The sequence below is a fragment of the Balaenoptera musculus genome, chromosome 4 (assembly GCF_009873245.2).
Source record: "Balaenoptera musculus isolate JJ_BM4_2016_0621 chromosome 4, mBalMus1.pri.v3, whole genome shotgun sequence".
In the NCBI taxonomy this organism is placed as follows: domain Eukaryota; kingdom Metazoa; phylum Chordata; class Mammalia; order Artiodactyla; family Balaenopteridae; genus Balaenoptera; species Balaenoptera musculus.
Genome location: NC_045788.1, coordinates 25,726,475 through 25,752,744, shown reverse-complemented (window position 1 = coordinate 25,752,744; position 26,270 = coordinate 25,726,475).

Genomic DNA, 26,270 nt, shown 5'->3' with positions numbered 1-26,270 from the left:
GTCAGCAATGCAGTACAAGCTCTGCCAAGATTAAAATCTCTTCTTTTTATTTCAGAGAGAAATAGTATAACATAGATCATTTTCTGGATTTTATATTAAGGGAGTGAATCTCTCTCTTTCTCTTTGTGTGTGTGTATATATATATATATATACACATATATATGTAATATGTATCTATTGAGATGACTTATCTTTACTAATTTTCTCAAATATAATGTGAAAAAATAGGCTTTTAAATCTATTAAATGTTATAAAAACATTAATACAAAAAATAGAATTTGACTTCCTGTAAATCTATAATTATTTCAAAATGAAAAAAATATATGTTTAATTGAAAAAACATCAAGGAGGTCTCTTCTTCTGTACATTCTGGGATAATTTAAATTTTAAAAATTATTTATTTTATTGTTTTTGGTCTAGAGATATTCCACTTGTGTTAATTTTGGTAATTCATATTTCTATAGAGAAATTATGGCCTTCATTTAAAGATGTAAATATAGTCCCATATATTTTTATTTTTTACTTTTTTCAATTAGATTATTGGTTTATTATAAAAGAATGTAACTCAGGAACAGCCAGGTGGAAGAGATGCAGAGGACAAGGCTTGCGGGAAGGGGCTCAGAGCTTCCATGTCTTCTCAGAGTTCTCCCCTCTCTCCTCTTCTCCATGTGTTCACCAACCCAGAAGTTCTCCAAACCCTGTCCTTTTGGGTTTTTATGGAGACTTCATTACATAGGCATGGTTGATTAAATCATTGGCCATTGGTGACTGAACCCAATATCTAGTTCATCTCCCCTCCCTAGAGGTCAGCAGGGTGAGACCCAAAGTTCCAACCATCCATTCAGGAGGTTTAATGGTGATGAAATGAAAAGACAGTGGCTAGCCTTTGAAGCAACCTCTGCTGCCTACTTGATATTAATGTACACCTTCTCCAACTTTCACAACAGGGACCATAAGGGACCCTAGATCTTCTTCCTCTGTCAGTTAATCTCTTTGTGGACCAGATAGTCTATATATTTTTAAATGGAATATGAGTTATTTTCCTTTTTTGGGAAAAGAGGATATAAATTATCCTCAGAGAGTTGAATTCAGTCTTCAGGTCTTTAACCATACATTCTATAATATAAAACATGGTAGGAATTAAATAAAGGTAAACAACCAGTAATGCCAAAGAAAGATATGATAAAATATTGCACCTGTACTCTTAACAACAGAATCCAAATGTGCATTAACTTTAATTTGACAGTTACTGAAATATATTCACGTGTGCATGCTCTTTTAAAGTGGTCACGAAAGAACTTTTCTATTTAGCAAGTGGAAATTGTGTTACAGTTCAGTATTTTGTATATTTTTAAGGAGAGGAAAAAATTTCAAGTAATATATTGATTAAAAAAATAGCAACTTTGTAATAAGACAATGCAGCATGTCAATAGAAAGGAAAAATCTCCAAAAAAATCATCCATATTTAGAGTTTCAATGGAAATTAACTGGAGCCCTCTTCGACTCTATATTCTCAGCACAGATTTAAAACGCTCCTCTACCCCCAGTGGGAATATTACTTGATAGCTGCTCCCTACTGATACATGAGCCAATTCTGGTGGGGAGCTGGGGAGGGATCTTAGTCTACTCAAATATAAAACTATCTGACCAGCTTCTGAAAGAAGCAAGGAAAACAACAGTCCCCGATAAGGATTTCTGTTCTCAATAAAAATGTGCTGAACGAAAAAAAGTGATTTGATGAATAAAACCTTATGAATATGAATGTAATGTTTATGTTATCATAAATTATGATGTTAATTTCAGAATGTATCTTTAAACAAGTTCACTAAAAGGGAAAGTTTTTGAATTGACACAATGAAAACAAAACTTATTTAATGGAGTCAGATACATTTTGAGCAGTGAAATATAAAGTCATATATATATATATATATATATATATATATAATATTTCACACAATGACTTTACAAATAATAAACATCTTTATTCTGCCCTGGTATGGGAGGCCATGCATCCTAGTTTTCTGTTCAACAGCTGTGTGAAAAGTAAAGTTGTCAACCACTTTATCCATAGGTGCATGATTTATTAAGTTGAAATCTAGAATTAATTTGTTTCAAATTAGATCAGACAGCGATACTGATAAACATTGTAAATTATTATAATCTGGCATGATATTTAATGTGTTATGGTATTCCAACTTGTGACCTCTCAGGGTTAAAGGAATTGGAAGTAAGTCAGAAAAAACAACTAAGGAAGCAAAGACCCTCTGTCTCTTATTACTATAGGCTTTTAGAATCGATACTCCATTTCGAGTAATGTTTATCAGAAATTTAAACTGGATTACTTATTATGTATGCACATAACTAAGATAAAATTGCGATTACATTTATATTTTCTATTCGAGAATTTAACAGTTTTATGGTTTTAATCATTGATATAAACTGCTTCATTTCTTTCAGTTTGTTAAAAATGTGTGATTGGTTTATTTCTAGGTGCAAGTAAGACATAAGACTCTACTTTTAAAATTACATTTCAATTTGAATTAAAGCCTTCATGTTTATTGGAATAGTCTGAGCCTCTTGGCCACAGGCCAGTTTTCTTTGTTGTGTTTTAAATCATCATTATGGGAAATAGGCTATGGAAATAGAATAAATTGAGGAGGTAGGGAGTGGTTTGTTTTGTTTTGTTTTGTTTTTTTCCCAGTACTGTATTGTGTACCTGAAAGTTGCTGAGTAGATTTTATAATTCTTTTTTTTTAATTAATTTATTTTATTTTATTTTTATTTATTTATTTATTTTGGCTGTGTTGGGTCTTCAGTTGCAGTGCGCAGGCTTCTCATTGCGGTGGCTTCTCTTGTTGTGGAGCACAGGCTCTAGGCAAGCGGGCTTCAGTAGTTGTGGCATGCGGGCTCAGTAGTTGTGGCTCGCGGTTTCTAGAGTGCAGGCTCAGTAGTTGTGGTGCACCGGCTTAGTTGCTCCACGGCATGTGGGATCTTCCTGGACCAGGGCTCAAACCCGTGTCCCCTGCATTGGCAGGCGGATTCCTAACCACTGTGCCACCAGGGAAGCATACATTTTTCTTAGTATGCCTTTTATATTTTAAAAGTAACATATGCTCATAAAATCAAAGTGATACAGAAGTTCATAAAGAAGTCAAGAACAGCACTCTTAAAACTCACCCAATCCCATACCTGTCACCACAGTGCCATATTGTTAGCAGTTTGGAATAAATCCTTCTTGTCATTTAGCTAAGCATTTGGAAGCCTCCATAGGTGTGTTTGGTTTTGATTTAATAAAGGAAATCCTATTGTACAAATTTAGTGCATTTTTTTTCAAGTAGAATAATAAATGTATCAGGGAATTAATTAAATGGAAGGAATGCTCTTGGTACAGTTTCTGGTAAAGAGTTAGCAATCAACGTCATTATTTCTTATTTTGGTGATATGATTATTATTATCATTATAATCAGCATGGTCATTTTCATTGCAGATCTTTCACTATCAGAACACATGCATATACTTGCACTTTGACTCTTCTACCAACAGTGTCTGATTCATGCATAAATCATCAGTACTGGAAATTATCCATCTTATTTAAATGTGCATCGGAATAATTGGTAGTCTGGTTAGTTTTGCATTCTTTACTATTTTATTTATTTATTTAAAAAGTTTATTTTATATTGGAGCATAGCTGATTTACAATGTTGTTTTAGTTTCAGGTGTATAACAAAGTGATTCTGTTATACATATACATATATCTATTCTTTTTCAAATGTTTTGCATTCTTTTTTTTTTTTTAATAAATTTAATTAATTAATTTATTTATTTATGGCTGTGTTGGGTCTTCGTTTCTGTGCGAGGGCTTTCTCTAGTTGCGGCGAGTGGGGGCCACTCTTCATCGTGGTGCGCGGGCCTCATCGCGGCCTCTCTTGTTGCAGAGCAGAGGCTCCAGACGCGCAGGCTCAGTAGTTGTGGCTCACGGGCTTGGTTGCTCCGCGGCATGTGGGATCTTCCCAGACCAGGGCTCGAACCCGTGTCCCCTGCATTGGCAGGCAGATTCTCAACCACTGAGCCACCAGGGAAGCCCATTGCATTCTTAATGATCATTTTTTTTACTGTATTTTTCTTCTATGATTAGCCCTTTCTATCTGTTGATCATATTGTTAATCTATTTTTAAAATCTTTTCTCCCTCATTGGTTTGTCCTCTCTTCATTCCCTTCTCTTTCTTTCTAATTTTCCTGTATCTTGAGTAAGGTGTGAGGGAGCCACACTTTGAATATATTTTTACTGATACATTAAAGAAAACTGTCAAAATAAGGAATTTTATAATACATGGGCCAGGTTCACCACAGTGATTGTTGTTAACATGATAAAAAGAGAGACATATTATGCCTACCAGTGACACACAATAGAGGTACACACCACAGCCTAGGCAATATTCTTGCCAAAACTGAACTTATGCATAATGAAGACTCTAAATTTAACTACCAGTTTATAGGAAATGCAAGGAACAGATGAACATATTAAATGGTGGTTCATGAAGCAAAATCCATAATCAGGAAAGTCTATGGGGTCAATGACCTGATTACTTCAGAAAATGTTATATTAAATTATTTAAGCAATCAAATGTAAGGTGTAGGGATTTTTTTTATCTTGATTTAAACAAACTAGATGTAAAATACCAAAAACGTGTGAGACATTTGATAAAATATGAAAAACGACTCAATATGAAGTGACATTAGGTGTGATAATGGTTTCATAACAAGATTTAAAATATTATCTCTTAAAGATACATATTAATAAATACTGACTTATTATGGATAAAATGGCACAAAGTCTGGGATTTGCCCTGGATCTGGAGGAGATGAGGGCATTGGTGAGAGCTGAGTAGTTGAGAATGCTATATATAAATGATTGTTCACATATCGAGAATTGTTGAAGCTAGGTGATGGGTACCAAGAAATCCATTGCACTATTGGTTATTTTTGGTAGAAATTTTAGAATAAAAATTTAACAAACAAATCACTACAAAAAAGCTGGATTATTTGGAGGATAATATGGATTCACCATATGAAAACTAAAAATGAATGTCACTTTATGCCTATATATAAAAATTTTACACAGGATAATGACTTAAATGCCAAAGGTAAAATTATCAGTATAGATTAGAAGATAAAGAGGAATGTTCTTATTACATAGGTAAGGAACATTCTAAAACAACCACACAGTAAAAACTAAAAGAAGGAAAAAAAATGATGGGCTTATATTGTATATCTAATTAAAGGATTTCAGTTTAATTAAGAACACTTTGAACAAAATTAAAAGATAAATGATTGTGTGGTAATATTTGTAATGCATAAAACTGACAAGCATATAAAAAAATATAAAAATAATTCGTGCAAATCAATAAAGAAAATGTAATAAAATTCATTATAAAATTAACAAATGCTATGAATTAGGAAGTTTATAGATGAAAAACCTGAGTGAAACAAGTGATGTAAATTAGAATAAATATGAGATATCACTTTATATTAGATTAGACACAATTTTAATAATTTTGAGGAGAATGTAAAAATAATTCAGCAGGGCTGAAAGGAGTATATGTTAAAAAGTGTGCCTGTAAAATGCATGTCTTACCAATATATGGGCTTTCGTTGAGTCTTTAAGGATGGGCAGGATTTGAATGGAAACAGTTTGTAATTTTAGGCACTAACTGACAAGTTCACAGAAGTGAAATTAATATATGTTTATGTGAGGAAGGGGGTTAGTGATATGACTGGGCTTGATTTATCAAATGATTTATAGCCCTGAGCAGAATATGAGAATATGGTGGAGAATAGATTCTGGGGGTAAAAAGGAGCCAAGGGCATAATCTCTACTTGGTAATATATCTAATGAACAAGAGCAGATAAATCAATTAAAAATGGCAGGCAAGCTGATAAAGCATGTCAGTCTGGTTCTGGTCCACATCCCAAGCGCAGGAAAAATTTTAACAAGCAAAGATGTTACCTTGACAGTGAATTGACCCTAGATAACCTCTGGCACCAATTACTTTGTAGGGCCATAGAGGTATGCAGGCTTTTTTTGCCAAATATTTGACGAACAGTCAGCATGTTATGTGACCTAAAAGTATTGCATTTTACTTTTTTGCAGAAAAACACAAGTAAAGTTTTTCTATCATGCCAATATGTTGAATTTTCATTTTTTTAGACTTCAGAAGCATTCTCATGTATTTGTTACAACCTTATAATGCTTATAATGCTGTAACATGCATTTGCAGCCATTCAGTTGAACACCTTCATTTTTACACAAGAGGAAGCTGATTCTCAGTTAGATTAGGAGACTTCTGCAGGATCAGAAATCAAGCCAGTGGGAGATCGTGACCAAAATCCTCAGCTAAGTCCAAATGAATAGGCCATAACACAATGGCCTCACATGATCATGACATACTTTATTTCCTCTTCTTGCTATAGCTTCACTGGCTCCTTACAGAAGGAGAAATTATAGAAGACTTTTTAAAATTGAACATATTGCAAAATTGTAGCCTACTTTGAAATAGAGTAGCTGGCAGTGTACCTTTGACATCAGCTAGAACTCAATTTGCTTCAGAACTATTTTTCAGAAGCACAATTATCTCAAAATAGCAAACACAGAGTATCAAATACACACAATCCTCAAACTCTAGAAAGTGTCTAAAATAGTAGGCCAGTTCAGTATCTGAGTGAAAAACACCTCCTAAAATATGCATGTTATATGGACTAAATATTAAAGGTAAATTGGCAGCGTACATCTTATTGTTGAAATTCCACAGGGGAAATACCACAGTCCTATAGAAATGAGAGATTTGAAAACCTTAGCCAGATGTAAATGAGATACTGGGGTTGCAAGCGTTTCTGCTCTGAAAAATACCTAAACCTATAGGCCAGTCTTAGTGATTTCTTGGAAAGTTAACTGGGGAATTATTGAGTTTTTCTAAAGAAAACAAGAACAGTGAAAGGTTAGCGCTCATAAGAAACACTGCAGAAAATAAAAAATACTGAATTCTAAATTCTGATGGTGAAACAAATCTCAGATCCCACTTGGAACATTACATGATGGGAGAGTCGTAACTTGTCACTGTCAGTGTAGAAAGTCTTATATTTCATGCTTGTTGTTTATGTGATTTTAAAATTTCTTTCTTCATGTCTTTTTTTTTAGTTTATAAGAATCTTATTTATTTATTCTTCTATTTTTATTGACATATAATTATAATTAACATATAGCACTGTGTAATTTTAAGGTATACAGCATAATGTTGACTTATATGCATCATGAAATGATGACCACAATAAGTTTAGTAAACGTCCATCATCTCCTACAGATATGAAATAAAAGATAAAGAAAAAAACGTCCCTGTGATGAGAACTCTTAGGATTTACTCTCTTACCAACTTTCATACATAACAGACAGCAGTCACATTGGGGGTTATGGTTTCAACATGTAATTTTGGGTGTGGATACAAACCTTCAGTCCATAACAAGAAGCTAGACCTTGAACACAGGTTTGATTTTTTTTTTTTGTGATGGTTTTGGTTTATTTATTTGTTTGTTTGAACTCCCGTAATACCACCAGACAGCCTGTCAATAAACCAGGACTACGTGTATTCGAAGTTTCTGCTTCAAGGGAAAAACACCACCTTGAGTCTTTGCAGTGTCTCAGAAGGCGAAGTCAAAAGAGGCATACACACAGGAATTTGTGGTCTAGCCTCTAGTGGTTTGGAAACAGGCAAGGAACTGTAGGTCAGGGGGGCAAGGTTCCTGATCTAATGGTTTAGGATTGGTAGAAACAGAGATGAGGGTCTTGACATGAATCTCGATAAGTAAATTGCTGTGTGATAAGAACATCGTTGGCTCTGGTGAGTAAATTGTTGTCTCTCATAAATTAATCTGTAGGAATTTTTTAAATCAGTGAAAATATTGGTTAATTTGCACTCTTTCCTTGGCAAAGATTTATTGGAAAAAACAACTAAGTGAGGTTGACATAAGTAGTATGCAATCTTATCTAAGTCACTTTGACACAGATGGCCTTGGTTCTCATTTTAGTTTTAAATGTGTATCATTCTTCCTTAAAAAGTATGGAAATTTACAGCAGGCTGGAAGAAACTAGAATATCAAAGTCTAGAGAAACCATGTTCAAATGGGTTTGTAACTAAGGAATTGAAGGGATTGTGGATGTCAATTAGCCGATCTTTACTGGTAAAAAGAATTAAACAACACAGTTTTCATAGATGAATGCAAATCAAATGACCGTCCTTATAGAGACAATTTAAATGTGTGCCCTTCCACGTGGTCAATATGTCTATGTTTTGTCAGAACCTAATGATTTTTAACATTTTCATTACGGAAATGGGAGAAGCCACACAGGCTTTCCTTCCAAGATGTTGCAAAAACGAAGTCCCTTCCTGCAGCCTCACCTTAGCACATTCATTTTATTTTTGCTTCCATGGGTCAGACATCAGTATTAAGTGGTAAGGGAACTATTCAATAAGACATTTGTTTAATTAGAAAGGAATTGTTGGAAACCCACTTAAGCTATTTTGGTTTTTAGTCTCCTTATGATATGGAGTTTGTGGAGAGATTAGCTATTACCCTACAAAGCCTCAAGATTGAAGTCAGGCAAGGGCTAATGGAGAACATTATAAAGTGCACTGCCCAAATGAATATATCCCAACTAATGACACAGATCTTTTCAGCAGTGTAAGGACAATTTTTACATTTTTTTGAAGCTTACCCATTTATTAGTCCCCAACCTCACAACTAAGAAAATCATTTTAAAATCCACTTAAGGGAAATGTTAAGGAGAATTAAGGCATATTATGTAAGGCCAAAATATTGAAGTTGATATGGAAATGGTTAAATTTTGAAAATAAACATATAGGCAAAGCAATGATATTATTATTGTTGGTTTTCTAAAAATCACCACCACCTAAGAAAATGCAGTTGGAAAAATCTACTTACCAGAAGACTGCAAGATAGAGAATTTCAGTCAGATGATGGAATTCTTTGGTGGAACAGGTGTACTCCCTCAGCCTTCTGCCCTCTGTTTCTACCTTTACCAGTTTCTCACACGGAGAGACTTCTCACTTCTATTCATGAAATAAGCCCACTTTTGAGCCTCAGGGTGTGTTACTTAGGAGTCTGTCTTTCTCTCTTATGGAAGGGAGCTCTCTCCCACACATGGGGGAAAAACAACTCTAAAATCTCCCTAGAGAGAGCATCCCCACTAGTGTGAGTGATTTCTGAATGGTGCATGGCCTTAGGCATGAATGAAAATGTAAGGAATGGAACCATCTGGATTTCCTCTTCATTGAGGATCTCATTAGGTCACACTTGTTAGAAGTTTCTGGTGCTATAAGCTGTCTGGTAGACCTGACAGATTGCAACACTTGATTTTTCCCAGCTTTTCCGGCAGATATATAACTGCTTTCTATGAATGACCCACTTAAATTTGACTATAAAATAAGTATGTATGAAGTCATTTCAATAACATTGTAATATCTAAAAAATAATTTTTGGTACTATAATCCACTACATTTTTCTTAATAAAACTCTAGAATACTACAACCTTGAAAATCTTTTTTCCCTTTACTATGCCTACATAAATTTTGAATTAAAGTCCTAGGGTTTAATAATATTTTTCCTCTTACAGTTTATCTTCAATCATAATCATTTCTCCATTTCTCTACTTCATGAATTTAAATGCCATGTTAGCAATTGCTGTTTATCTTTCTTCCAAGATTTAGTTTCCTTTTTATTAGCAAGTGTGCATTTTATGAATACTAGTACATGTGTAATTGCTCAGAAATCTAGACCTTAAATCACAGTGAATTGTCAAATATAAATTTAAGTGAAGCTTACATTTAATGAGGGACTATCATATATGCATATATGGTTATAAGATGCTCTCTGCAGTATATTTTGTGTGTGTTTGCTTGTATTTACCCTCTAAAAACACAATGAGAAAGGATAGCTCAATTCTAAGAATATTCAGCAACAAGTATATGCATGTTCTTCAACAGACTGACAGGCGTATATTTTAAAATTCTCAACTGGAGAAATGAATTATTAGACTAAACTTTATTCTGTATATATTTATCCCTTCCCCTTTCTTTCCCTTTCCTTCTACTGAAACAGAGATCTAAGACTTTTGCCTAACAAGCCACACATATTTTAAAATGCAGATTCAAATCTGATGTAAGTATTACTTTGAGTTGGCATACTATGGCTATTGAAATTTTACCTTTCGAGTAACATATATCTTAGCGGTATAAAGGGGAAAAATAAGAAAACATTTTCTTTGCATAGAGAAAACATTTGAATAGTGACAATCTGATACTTGGAATTTCAGAAAGTTACAAAATGAAAAATGCAAATATCTGTGTAGACACAACCTGCTGCTAAAGTATTCCCCTGACATTTGACTTTTAAGGACTTACATAGTAAAAATGCACAACATCCATATTATTGATTTATCATTTCCACATATATATAAACATCCTTCTATTTAAATATTAAAATTGCAATTCCTATAAAGGGAACACTAACTTATTATAAATAAATTGAATAATGGCAAGTATTTCCTTATGTATTAGAACGTGACATAATTCACTAAAAACAGAAACAATACAGATATAGATAAATAGATGGGGTGTGTGTGTATGTGTGGTTTATAATGCATTGTAAACCTTATAAGAGGAGAATTAGTGATAGATGGTAATTAACAAGAATATACAATGAACATACATTGCATGAAAGACAGAGAAGGTATTTCCATAGTATATAACAATACCTCATATTTGAAATACAAACTCAGTAAAGGTTTGAGTCACCTCTCTACTAACTTGTTCTTATTCTTCAGAGGAATGCTGTTGATTAAGTTTCCAAGATTCAGTAATCTGTTCATCCCTTAAGTCTCTAACATGAAGGCTTCTTGATCCCCCTCTACCCCCAAAAGATCTAATTTCCCTTCAGTTCTCTCCAATTTCCCCATTTGGTTGTCAGTCCTTAAGCATCACAAGTAAGGTAGAAGTAATTACCATAAAAACAACAAGGTCAGGATGAAGTCCAGGGTGACCTGATCTTCAGGTAATCTGTCAGGATGGCTAATATCCCTAGAGGACAGTTAGCTGAGCACAGAGGTAAAAACAGAGGTGTTGCTTAATATTTATAATCAAATGTAATGAAGAATGGAGGAGCATAAATGTGAAGTCAACTTCTCTAATGGACATTCACTGTTTTCAAGCAGGAGCCAATTCTCAGACACACACTGAGAGAAAGAGAGGCCCCACGTCCCCATAAGGAAGGTCTCTGCAATGCTACAGCAAGTATACATGGTAGAAATTACCTTAGTACTTCCACAAAAGAACTTAAAGTCATTATTTATTCATTTAATTTGATAAGCAGGCACTGAGGAATGAAGAATACCCAAATTTTTTGGAAGATATTGGATAAAGATTTGTGTTGACATGCATCCCAGGTATAATATACTTTTCCTGCCTGCAGCATCTCAGCCATCATCAATATCTATGGACTCATAACGTATCACTTCTACTGGTACTTTTTTTTTAACCTAATATTTCTTCAAACTAATGGAAGTGTAGCATCAGGCACATGGACATGAGATTCACTGACTCACCATATAATGCATCTTTCCAGAAGTTGCCAGGTTTACAGAGTAATGAGCAGCCTCTTGAGGGGACAGTGGAGATGCCAGCTTGAAAATGATACCTGGTGAGAACAAGGTACTTTTAGAATGTGGTAATATCTTAAATCAATAATCACTGCATGGTGTTGTGTTGTCAGTAGGTAGAATACATGGGAACAGGAGCCAAGGGGTGGTAGGAGTAGTTCCAGTGATTCCATAGAATATGTGCTTCCCACCTCTGCAAATTCAGGCATGTTGGTCCAATAGTCCAGATTCCCAGAAAGGGAAAGCTTATACCAGGGGACAGAGAGAGAAAAAAACAAAACAAAACACAAAAGAAACCTATAGCTACCGCCTAATCACATGTAACTCCTCATGCCAGTAGGCCAGAAAGCAAAGCAACTACTTACCAGACCAGCAAACATAATTACCCTGATCATTATAAGGAGTTCAGATTGCTTCTACATAATGAAGGTAGGAGGGATTATGTTTGGCATTCAGGAGATCCAGTGTGAAGTAACATTTGCTATTCTGTGAATGTGGTTACTAATGAAAGGACAAGAAGTGCTCTAATAACTTGATAATGGCATTGCAACCTAGATCTCAGACTCCTCGAGAATGAGGATATGGTCCACCTCACCAGACAAGTCACCTACGTTGGCAGAGATGCTAGCCAAGTGGGAGAGGAATAAAAAATGAGTAGTAGAAAAAGAAGATGATGAATATCTCTTAAAGGTTTGGCACTAGGTAGAGCACTCAGGCTCTAGAGAACGCTAATTCTCTTCACTAACCTTTTTCTTGTAACTACAGCTAGAAATGGCAAATAAACAGAATCCTGAAGAAGTTGCAATTGAATGGAATGGACCTAATGTGAAAAGTATGTGGTTCTGAGAGATGCAAGAGTAAGAGTGTAGTAATTATGATTTAAGCCCCATCCAGATTCTCCTTATAAACTCTTCTCCCATTCCTAGGTGCTGTGAGCATTAACTGCTAAGAGCTCACAATTGTCTTCTTTTCCAAGACAGTTGCTTGCATATGTCAGGAGCCTCATTGACCAGATGTTTCTGGAATGTTATGCCCTTTCCGTTAGGCAGCCCACAGTCAGTGCATGATTTAGAACTACAGAAACTCCCCCATCTCAAGAGGCACAACTCTGTGACGTCATTCTTACTCCAGAGCTCTCCCTGAAATCAGCTGAGCTTAGACTTCAGCTAAACCCATGAGTTTAGCTTCTTCCTCTGCCCAATCTTTCTTCTCTCATTTGAGTACAGGTTTCCCTTGTTTGTCCTGCCTTAATAAATCACTTACACAAAATCCCCACTAGAGTTTCTGCTTCTAGGAAACTCAACCTCAGACAATATACATTTTTTACATAAATTTAAAATTTATGTGCTTTGTAAGCAGAAAAGTAAAACTAAAACAGAAAAAGCATAAAAGAGAACAGAAAGAAATTTAAATATGTTGTAGAATTCTGCTACCTTTCTATAAATGATCTCGGTACTCCAGATGTTCTGTCAGGATGTATCTGGTATTTTAAGATATATTTTTCTTACCGTAATCATTTTTATGCCCAAGTCATAAAGTTTATCTTTTATTCAAATAAAGAAATAGTGATCTAATCCCATGCTTTTCTGGAGAAAATCCGGCTGTGTTGAGCTTTTGAGAGACGCTACAGTGGGCTGGTCTCTGACATAGCACATTTTTAAGGAAATGCAATAATACTGTTGAATCTATGAGAGGTCCATCTTTCTGCTTACTTTAGAACCTAACCCACACAAACTCACATATAATATCCTAACCACACATAACATAAAAAATCACTTAATGAGAGCAAAGTAGAGAACTATATGCAGTAAATAAGGTAACAGTTGCCTTTGGAGCTAAAGTTTTTGGTGAAAAAGTTCAACAATACACACTACAACCCAATACATAAGTAAAAAAGTACAAATTTTGGTTAGTATTCTGAAGGAAACGGGCAATATCATGTGATAGAAAGCAGCTAGTAGGATGTACCTAGATGGAAGTAGACATGTTTACTTTAAATAATGCAGTCATAGAAGGACTCTCTGAGAATGAGTCTTTAAACTGATATCTCAAGATTAAGAAGGATGCAGGCTTATGAAGAGCCAGGAAGAGTGAAGTTCTGAATGAAGAGTAGGTTGAAAAAGGAAATAACTGCCACGAAGTTCCTGAGGCAAGGGAAAGCTTGACAAATGGACTAGAAAGGAACGAGGCTGGAGTGAAGCAAATGTGGAGATGGAGGGGGACAAGGAGGGTGGAGACATTGGTACAAAACAAGTTGTCCAAGTCTTGTAGATCAAAGCAAGAAATTTGGAACTTATTGTGAAGGCAGGCTTTATTCAACAAACTGCAGTGCATCCTGATGTGAAGCAAATATTGTCAGAAGTACCAGGAGAACTTGGCCAAATGCCAATCGTAATGATAGACTAACATTCCTTTTCAGATTTCAATAAATTATTCCCAAAACAAAAAAAAATAAAGACATATTTATAAACATATCAAAATGAGGAACATGGAGGAGGTCCTATTACTGGACAAAATGGTTCCACAAAATCCTATCATCAGCAAATTTAAAAGGGATCCCAATATTACCGGTTGGTATATTTGTTTCTCTTTCTTGGGCTTTGCAATCACATTTTCAAACATCATTTACTCCCCTCAAATCTTCCTGCTCCACTTCTGCCAGGAAATAACCTTGTTTGTTCACAGAATAAATTTAGAAAGACATAAAAAAGAAACCATCCGATGAGAACTAGGTTTTTCAACTACAATATCCAAAATTACTACATCTGCACCCTTTCTTGCCCTTCTTCATACATGCAACAGAGGTCCTGGCCCTCCTAATATCCTTTTACCTGTGCTTAAAATCCCAATTCATCCTGGCTTCTCTGGAACCATATTATTTCAATCATCCCTTTTCTCCCTGTACATACAACCTCTTCTTGACAGGATCCCTTTGGACACCCTCAACATTTTCATCAAGGCCAAAAAGAAACAAGATATCCTCCATCCCATATCCTCATTCATGTTTCATCTGATCTCTCTTCTCTGTTTGACAGCTAAGCCTCTGCAAGAGTTGTCAGCGCTCCTGTCTCTGTTTTCTCATCTAGACACATTCCAATTCTGTCTGGTTCCATAATTCTATCAAATAACTCGATATTGGCACAAACTGCCTCCACATACCAATATAGAAATAGGAATTTCCAATCCTCATATGCTTGACTGCTCCACAACACTAATACAACAGTTTCATTTTGCACGGGGCCCCACAGATTATCTAGCCAGTCTTGGCCTTGTACCTCTTTTCATTCCCCATCCTCCTTGAAAAATCAGAATAAAACATTTCATTTTCATCTACATTAAAAAGTCTAAATTTGGAAAGGGGGAAAATACTCCCCCAAGATGTTGCTAATGGATTTATTTTCAATTCCAATTATTAAGCAATTATTCAGATTTTTAAGAAGCTAAAAATCCTGAAGAAACTTGTCTTTTCCATGTAAATATTAAAATACTTCTATTGATTTTAATTTCTTTACATAAATTGAGGTGGGGTAGTTGGAGAATTGGTATATAGAAAAATAAATAAAACCCATTTAGATGTTATCCATCTATTATTTATAGATTCAGTTAGTAACCTTCATTGTCTATATGTATTAGTTGTCAGATTTCAATCAAAAAATTGAAGTTTGTTTCTTAGTAACAAACAACTTCATACTCACATAATGGAAAATTTCCTCAGAGTTCCCATTTCTTTCTGGTCATTATCCGTTGTATCTTCATCCTGTGCATCATTTATATTTGCTAAAATGGAATTTTATATTCACAAATGCCACCCTCTCTTAAGTCAGCTAGTAAAGAGTATCCTATTAATTTTATGAATATTTTAGTCTCTTCTAATATTTGTATATATCCTTTCTGAAAGACTGTCATAAGATTTTGTTTTGTCTCTTTTGAAACATGCCACATTTGGAAAGAAAAAAGCAGTATTTCCCAAAGATAACTTGATTATATAATTTGCTTTCAAATTTTAAATTATTAATCCCATTTATAGAGTTTTTCAAATAACTAAATAAAAGCATTCTCCCCAAGCATGTGGTTCATTCTCCTATGTATTATGAAATTGCCTCAATTAGGGACCTGTATCAAATGCACTTTCCTTACTAATTAATTTGGTAGTTACTTAGTACTTTGAAATTTAAATGTACTAATCAAATGTTTAGTTTGTAATTGTATTACATTAACCCTGTTTAAGGATGTATTTATTGCTTCAAGGATTACATTAAAATGTAAGTGCTATAACTGTTGATTGATATTAAATTATATCCATCAAATAAAGCAATTACTAATGAACAAAGGCAATGGCTCCAAAGTCTTTTTTATGTTATGAATTTATGGTTTCTTGTGTAGTAAGTGTACTGTACTGACTTTCTCAAAAGAAGAGTTTTATACATGGAAAACTAAATATTATCCGTAACTTATAAATCATATTTCTTCTACTCAGACACCAATAATTAAATTTAACACAAACTCAGCAGCTAAAAATAAAGGAATATTTAATGGAACTGGACAAAGAAATCTGGAACAAAAATCTGATTTCAAGCACAAAAACTCAGATTCTTTTTATTTCTTAGGTACAAGAAGAGAGAACAAAAATTATAAAGTGTTTGAAAAGGCATCATCTTAGTTAAGAATGTTTAAGATGGAGGTGCTTCAAGATGGTGGAAGAGGAAGATGCGGAGATCACCTTCCTCTCCACAAATACATTAGAAATACATCTACATGTGGAACAACTCCTACAGAACACCTACTGAACGCTGGCAAAAGACCTCAGACCTCCCAAAAGGCAAAAAAACCCCACATACCTGGGTAGGGCAAAAGAAAAAAGAAAAAACAGAGACAAAAGAATAGGGACGGGACCTGCACCAGTGGGAGGGAGCCGTGAAGGAGGAAAGGTTTCCACACACTAGGAAGCCCCTTCGTGGGCGGAGACTGCGGGTGGAGGAGGGGGGAAGCTTCGGAGGCACAGAGGAGAGAGCAGCCACAGGGGCGCAGAGGGCAAAGCGGAGAGATTCCCGCACAGAGGATCGGTGCCGAGCAGCACTCAGCAGCCCGAGAGGCTTGTCTGCTCACACGCCGGGGCGGGCAGGGCTGGGAGCTGAGGCTCGGGCTTCGGTCGGATCGCAGGGAGAGGACTGGGGTTGGCGGCGTGAACACAGCCTGAAGGGGGCTAGTGTGCCACAGCTAGCCGGGAGGGAGTCCGGGAAAAGGTCTGCAGCTGCCAAAGAGGCAAGAGACTTTTTCTTGCCTCTTTGTTTCCTGGTGCGCGAGGAGAGGGGATTAAGAGCGCTGCTTAAAGGAGCTCCAGAGACGGGCATGAGCCGCGGTTATGAGCGCGGACCCCAGAGACAGGCATGAGACGCTAAGGCTGCTGCTGCCGCCACCAAGAAGCCTGTGTGCGAGCACAGGTCACTCTCCACACCGCCCCTCCCGGGAGCCGGTGCAGCCCGCCACGGCCAGGGTCCCGTGATCCAGGGACAACCTACCCAGGAGAACGCATGGCGCGCCTCAGGCTGGTGCAACGTCACGCTGGCCTCTGCCGCCGCAGGCTCGCCCCGCATCCGTACCCCTCCCTCCCCACGGCCTGGGTGAGCCAGAGTCCCCGAATCAGCTGCTCCTTTAACCCCGTCCTGTCTGGGCGAAGAACAGACGCCCTCAGGTGACCTACACACAGAGGCGGGTCCAAATCCAAAGCTGAACCCAAGGGAGCTGTGCGAACAAAGAAGAGAAAGGGAAATCTCTCCCAGCAGCCTCAGGAGAAGCGGATTAAATATCCACAGTCAACTTGATGTACCTTGCATCTGTGGAATACCTGAATAGACAACGAATCATCCCAAATTGAGGAGGAGGGCTTTGGGAGCAAAGATATATTTATTTTTCCCCCTTTTTTCTCTTTTTGTGAGTATCTATGTGTATGCTTCTGTGTGTGATTTTATCTGTATAGCTTTGCTTTATCATTTGTCCTAGGGCTCTGTGTGTCGGTTTTTTGGGTTTTTTTTAAGTTTTAAAATTTTTTTCTTAATAATTATTTTTTATTTCAATAACTTTATTTTATTTTATCTTCTTTCTTTCTTTCTATTTTTTCTCCCTTTTATTCTGAGCCATGTGGAAGAAAGGCTCTTGGTGCTCCAGCCAGGCATCAGGGCTGTGCCTCTGAGGTGGGAGAGCCAAGTTCAGGACACTGGTCCACAAGAGACCTCCCAGCTCCATGTAATATCAAACGGCGAAAATCTCCCAGAGATCTCCATCTCAACGCCAAGACCCAGCTTCACTGAACGACCAGCAAGCTACAGTGCTGGACACCCTATGCCAAACAACTAGCAAGACAGGAACACAACCCATTCCATTAGCACAGAGGCTGCCTAAAATCATAATAAGGCCACAGACACCCCAAAACACACCACCAGACGTGGACCTGCCCACAAGAAAGACAAGATCCAGCCTCATCCACCAGAAAACAGGCACTAGTCCCCTCCACCAGGAATCCTACACAACCCACTAGACCAACCTTAGCCACTGAGGACAGACACCAAAAACACTGGGAACTACAAACCTGCAGCCGGCGAAAAGGAGACCCCAAACACAGTAAGTTAAGCAAAATGAGAAGACAGAGAAACACACAGCAGATGAAGGAGCAAGGCAAAAACCCACCAGACCTAATAAATGAAGAGGATATAGGCAGTCTATCTGAAAAAGAATTCAGAATAATGATAGTAAAGATGATCCAAAATCTTGGAAATAGAATGGAGAAAATACAAGAAACGTTTAACAAGGATCTAGAAGAACTAAAGAGCAAACAAACAGTGATGAACAACACAATAAATTAAATTAACAATTCTCTAGAAGGGATCAATAGCAGAATAACTGAGGCAGAAGAACGGATAAGTGACCTGGAAGATAAAATAGTGGAAATAACTACTGCAGAGCAGAATAAAGAAAAAAGAATGAAAAGAATTGAGGACAGTCTCAGAGACCTCTGGGATAACATTAAGCACCCCAACATTCGAATTATAGGGGTCCCAGAAGAATAAGAGAAAAAGAAACGGACTGAGAAAAATTTGAAGAGATTATAGATGAAAACTTCCCTAATATGGGAAAGGAAATAGTTAATCAAGTCCACGAAGCACAGAGAGCCCCATACAGGATAAATCCAAGGAGAAACATGCTAAGACACATATTAATCAAACTAGCAAAAATTAAATAAAAAGAAAAAGTATTAAAAGCACCAAGGGAAACACAACAAATAACACACAAGGAAATCCCCATAAGGTTAACAGCTGATCTTTCAGCAGAAACTCTGCAAGCCAGAAGGGAGTGGCAGGGCATATTTAAAGTGATGAAAGGGAAAAACCTACAACCAAGATTACTCTACCCAGCAAGGATCTCATTCAGATCTGATGGAGAAATTAAAATCTTTACAGACAAGCAAAAGCTGAGAGAGTTCAGCACCACCAAACCAGCTTTACAACAAATGCTAAAGGAACTTCTCTAGGTAGGAAACACAAGAGAAGGAAAAGACCTACAATAACAAACCCAAAACATTTAAGAAAATGGGAATAGGGACATACATATCGATAATTACCTTAAATGTAAATGGATTAAATGCTCCAACCAAAAGACACAGACTGGCTGAATGGATACAAAAACAAGACCCGTATATATGCTGTCTACAAGAGACCCACTTCAGACCTAGGGACATGTACAGACTGAAAGTGAAGGGATGGAAAAAGATATTCCATGCAAATGGAAATCAATAGAAAGCTGGAGTAGCAATTCTCATATCAGACAAAATAGACTTTAAAATAAAGACTGTTACAAGAGACAAAGAAGGACACTACATAATGATCAAGGGATCAATCCAAGAAGAAGATATAACAACTGTAAATATTGATGCACCCAACATAGGAGCACCTCAATACATAAGGCAAATACTAACAGCCATAAAAGGGGAAATCAACAGTAACACAATCATAGTAGGAGACTTTAACACCCCACTTTCACCAATGGACAGATCATCCGAAATGAAAATAAATTAGGAAACACAAGCTTTAAATGATACCTTAAACAAGATGAACTTAATTGATATTTATAGGACAATCCATCCAAAAACAACAGAATACTCATCCTTCTGAAGTGCTCATGGAACATTCTCCAGGATAGATCATATCTTGGGTCACAAATCAAGCCTTGGTAAACTTAAGAAAATTAAAATCATATCAAGTATCTTTTCTGACCACAACACTATGAGACTAGATATCAATTACAGGAAATAATTTGTAAAAAATACAAACACATAGAGGCTAAACAATACACTACTTAATAACCAAGAGATCACTGAAGAAATCAAAGAGGAAATCAAAAAATACCTAGAAACAAATGACAATGTAAACACGATGAACCAAAACCTATGGGATGCAGCCAAAGCAGTTCTAAGAGGGAAGTTTATAGCAATAAAATACTACCTTAAGAAACAAGAAACATCTCAAATAAACAACCTAACCTTACACCTAAAGCAATTACAGAAAGAAGAAAAAAAAAACCCCAAAGTTAGCAGAAGGAAAGAAATCATAAAGATCAGATCAGAAAATATTTGCAAATGAAGCAACTGACAAAGGATTAATCTCCAAAATTTACAAGCAGCTCATGCAGCTCAATATCAAAAAAACAATCAACCCAATCCAAAACTGGGTAGAAGACCTAAATAGACATTTTTCCAAAGAAGATATACAGATTGCCAACAAACACATGAAAGAATGCTCAACATCATTAATCATTAGAGAAATGCAAATCAAAACTACAATGAGATATCATCTCACACTGGTCAGAATGGCCATCATCAAAAAATCTACAAACAATAAATGCTGGAGACGGTGTGGAGAAAAGGGAACCCTGTTGCACTGTTGGTGGGAATGTAAATTGATACAGCCACTATGGAGAACAGTATGGAGGTTCCTTAAAAAACTAAAAATAAAACTACCATACAACCCAGCAATCCCACTACTGGGTATATACCCTGAGCAAACCATAATTCAAAAATAGTCATGTACCAAAATGTTCATTGAAGCTCTATTTACAATAGCCAGGACATGGAAGCAACCTAAGTGTCCATCAACAGATGAATGGATAAAGAGGATGTGGCACATATATACAATGGAATATTATTCAGCCATAAAAAGAAACGAAATTGAGTTATTTATAATGAGGTGGATGGACATAGATTCTGTCATACAGAGTGAAGTAAGTCAGAAAGTGAAAAACAAATACCATATGCTAACACATATATATATATGGAATCTAAGAAAAAAAAAAAGGTCATGAAGAACCTAGTGGCAAGATGGGAATAAAGACACAGACCTACTAGAGAATGGACTTGAGGATATGGGGAGGGGGAAGGGTAAGCTGTGACAAAGTGAGAGAGTGGCATGGACATATATACATTACCAAACGTAAAATAGATAGCTAGTGGGAAGCAGCTGCATAGCACAGGGAGATCAGCTCAGTGCTTTGTGACCACCTAGAGGGGTGGGATAGGGAGGGTGGGAGGGAGGGAGGCGCAAGAGGGAAGAGATATGGGAACATATGTATACGTATAACTGATTCACTTTGTTATGAAGCAGAAACTAACACACCATTGTAAAGCAACCATACTCCAATAAAGATGTTAAAAAAAAAAGAATGTATAAGATGTTTGATGAAAGAAAGAACTTCAAAAATACCTTCTAAAATCCCAATCAAATGAATCTTAAAATAACACTCTGGAAAAATCTGTACTATTTTGGTAGTTTAACTGTATTGATGATAGCATGAGAGTTTTGTCGCTAGTCCTGTGTTTCTGTTCACACTAAAATTTGAGTAATCAAGTTGCCTGTGTTATATGAAATATGCCATACTAGTGGGAACAAAAGTCCCATTTCTTCATTACTTAAAGGAAAGAAAACTTTTCTTTCTTAAGCCAGAGCTAAAAATTTAAACTCTCTTATCTTTCGTAGCCAAAGTATTGTCTTAAAATTGTAAAAAAAAATTGTAACTCATGGCTAATTATTTCTTGAAGCCAATTTTAATAGTTACATGAACAAATATTCCTCCTTCCTGGCACATTGGGTTCATTCTAGCCTCCTCTCTTCCCATATCTGTAATTTCTTTACTGACAGTGAGAAATATGACTCATTATCTGTAATATTTTTACTTATTTTAACACCATACTATATACATAATCTAGTTTCAAAATTGATTACCTTATGAAAATAAATTTACTAACTAAAGTACAGTTTTTTTGTGTTCAGTCAAAATTTAATTTCCAAAGTAACTTAAATTAGTTATTTTATTCCCACCATCTTCAAGGTAAGTTATCCATTTGTACTACAATTAGATTAATTTATTCTAATTTGTTACAAATCTATTTTCATTCCTCCACATTATTTTTTAAAAATATACATACAATGAAATTCACTCATTATGATGTAGAGTTCTATGAATTTTTGAAAAGTGTATAGCCATGTATCTACCTAAACAGTCATTATATAAATCAGTTTAATCAACCCCCAAATTTTCTTCTTGTTCCTCATGTTGCCAAACTTTCTTCCTACTCCTACCCCTAGTGATGACTGTTTTCCATCCTTATAGTTTTGCTTTTTCCACAAAAATATCATATATGGAATCATATAATGTGTAGTCTTTACTAAGATAGCAATGTCAAAGACCTCAAATATAATTGTGGATTTGTTTATTTCTCCTTTAAATTTTATCAGTTATTATTTCATGGATTTTGGAGCTCTGCTGGTAGGTACATGTTTGTTTAGATTTTTTTTTTCTTGGAAAATTTAGTCCTTTTATTATTTTGTAATGTTCTTCTCATGTAATGTTCCACTGATAATATTCCTTGTTCTGAAGTCAATTTGTTTATCAATAGTTACTCCAACATTTTTCAGTTAGTGTTTGCATGATATATTTTTTCCATTATTTTCCTTTTAACCAATCTATGCTTTTATAATTAAATCGGGTTCCTTGTAGAAAGTATATATAGTTGACCCTTGAACAACATGGGGGTTAGGGGAACTGACCCTCCATGCAGTAGAAAATCCATGTATAACTTTTCAGTGGGCCCTCTGAATACACCATTCCACATCTGGGAATTCAACTAACCATGGATCATGTTGAACTGTAGTATGTGTTTACTGAAAGAAATCTGCTATAAGTGGATCCACAGTTCAAACCCATGTCATTCAAAGGTCAACTGTAGTTGGATTTGCTTTTTCTTTTTTTTTGTCCATTCTGACAATCTCTGTTTTTAAATTGTCTCCTTAATTCTTTCATATCCATATAATTGGATTAAAATCTACCACATTGCTAGCTGTTTTCTATTTATTTCATACGTTCTTTGTTTCTTTTTTCCTCTACTTAATTCTTCTCTATTTTTCTCTTTATATCTATAATGATTTTGCTCAACATATGCATTTTATTAATCAAAGTCTAACTTTAATTAATATCATACCTCTTTTTTGTTGTACAAATATCTTATAATAGTATATTCCCATTTCCTCCCTCTCTTTATTTGACCATTTCTGTCATTCATTTATTTTGACACATTCTGTGAATACATTGTTATTGTTACTATTTGAAGGAATGAAGGCATTCCTCATTGGTTTACTGTGTTTTCATTCCTAGCCTTTCCATTTGATTTTCTATTACAGCTTTTATCTCTCTGCTGAAATTACCCATCTGCCCTTGGATGTTGTCCACCTTTTCCATTAGAGCCTTTAACATATTTATTAATCAGTTATTTTACATCCTTTGCCAGGTAGTTCCAACACCTGTGTCATATGTGGGTATGATTCTGTTGATTGAATTTTGTCTTGGGAATGTGCTGACTTTTTTTGCCTTTTATATGTCTTGTAATCTTTTGTTGAAAATTGGACAATTTGCTGAAGACAGTAGACAGGTGACTAGTTTTACGTTTGGAAATGGTCACATCTTTTCTTCTGTTTTACCTTTAGTGGGGGATTACATTATTTCCTAAGAAGATGGACTGTTGTTATTCTTACCACAGCGTTCAAATTCCTCTAGCAGTACTTTGAGTTTAGGCTGGTGACTGCTTTGCCAGAGGCTTTCTCTTGATATCTGTTCTGCCCTTAGAAGTAAGTCTTTTGTTTGTGCTATGCCTCAGAGTCCTTCTGCATCTTTCACAGCAGTGTTTTGGCTTGATTTTTGCTTGCCTGGTCGTGCGGGCTGGAGAGAAGTATTCTCTGACTTTCCAAATAAGCCTGAGTTTTAAGCAGGCATTGTGTCCCTCCTTGAGAGCGTGGCTTTCTCAAGAGTCCTGTCCCTCCTCCAGTTCTATTTCTGAACTGCCTCCTCCTCAGGGATTAGTGGCTTTTTTTGTCTTCCCACCTCCCAGCTTCCCTAAAAGCATCACTTGTGTTGCCATTTTTCCAGCAGATCAGTGCTTTTTTGCTTTGGAGAGATAAGAGAGAAGGGGCAGGGAATAATTATGTGTCTCTTCCTCAGTAGCTGCTATTCCCCTCTCCTGTGCCTTCACTTTGTGGTAACTTTTTCAGAGTCTAGTCTTCCCTGATGGGCCTGGTCGTGGGAATAAAAGCTTCTTCACATTGTCTGCATACACAACCCTCAGACTCAACCAACACGTCAGCGATTCTCACCCAACTCTTCTTAGTGTCCAGCTGCATTATCTCAAGTTAAGCAAATGCTTGCATCCCTTTCTCACCGCTGACACCTGTCTCACCCAGACTTCAAGTGAGCTCATCTCTCTGGGTTCAAAAAAAAGCTATGATAACTTATAGCTTATCTGACTTGTTTCTTTTTGTATGGTTAGCCACTGATCTTTCCAGCTCTTTACATCTCCCAGGAGAAAGGTTAATTTTGAAAACCACATAATTCATTATTTAAAAAAACTTATAGTAGTGAAACAGAAGGACACTAACATTTATTGGCATCTACAATGTGTCAGACACATGCAGGCTAAGTCATTTGCATATGGTATCATGTTTAACTTTTATAACATTTCCACTTTGCAAATAGGATACTGAACTCTATGAAGGTGAGAATACTGTTAAGACAGTCAAGAAATAATTGTGCTTGAAGTCTGTATCTGTCTAATGGGAAAATGCCTTATTGTTATTTTCATGTATTAGAAAAAGGAGGGATCAAGAAAAAGCTTAGTCAAAAATAATGTGTTATTAAAGCACTTAAATATTGCAAATAATATACTGCTGCTAATTTTATTAGGGAATTGTCCACTAAAGTACTATTCATGAAAGCCAGAAATCATGTGGCATTCAGTATAGGGTCCAAACTGCAATCTTAAGTCTTAGGCTTTCATTTAAGATAAAAAGTGAACAGCCAAAATGACTCACATAGTAATGTTCTCTCTTCACCTTTCTCCTCTAACACATCAGTTAGAAATTCTCTACCTACAAGATTAAAACATAAGGCGTATGAATTAAATCTTGTATATTAGAGACATTTAGATATTTCCAGGGTATGACAGCAAAACATTTTGTGAGCCAGTGAAGCATATACTGACTTTTTAGTTACCTCTATTGAAAAGTCAATGGTGCTTTATTAAAAAAAAAAAAAAAAAAAAAAAAAAAATGAACATTATGCTGAGTGCTTTATCATTTGACTTTAAGCTCTGGCAGAGTTGTTTATGTAACATGCATCTGAGAATACATTGCTATCCTTTCAACATTTTTGAAGTTAGATAATTCTCAGAGATTTTCTCTAAATCTGATGCAATTTTTATAACCTAACAGTTACAGTGTTTCTGTTCTGAAGATAGACAAATTTAGAAATGTTCCAGCTGCTTATGAAGCTCAAATTGCTTATTGGAAAGAACTATGTGACTGGATTTTTCTTCAAATTCATATTTAGGGTATCAGACATTGACATATCTTAACACATAAAGTTTTTCAGCATGCAGAAATATCCTGACATTATGTTGAGTGCTAACATTAAGAATAAAAAACAACTTCAATATTTTCCAGAATCATAAAGTTAACACATGTATATAGTAGTATCTAAGTTGAAAGAGTCAAAAATTCTAAGAATTTTCTTTATCACTATTTGTGGTTGGCTGAAAAACAGTCCCCCAAAAGATATTCATACCCTAATCCCCTGAATGGATGTATGTTCCTTTATAAGGCAACATCTTTGCAGATGTGGTAAAGTTAAGGATCCTGAAATGGAGCTGCTATGGTCTCAATGTTTCTGACCCCAAAACTCATATGTTGAAATCCTAATGCCCAATGTGATGGTATTAGGAAGTGGGGTCTTTGGGAGCTTAGATCATGAAGGTGGAGCCCTCATGAATAGGATTAGTGTTCTTGTAAAAGAGACCCCACAGAAATCCTTAGCCCCTTCCACCACGTGAGGACATAGTGAGAAGCTGCCATCTACGAATCAAGAAATGGGTCCTCATCAGCTATCACACCAGATAAGCTGTTGACATAATCTTAGAGTTACCAGCCTTTGGAACTGTGAGAAATAAATTTTATGT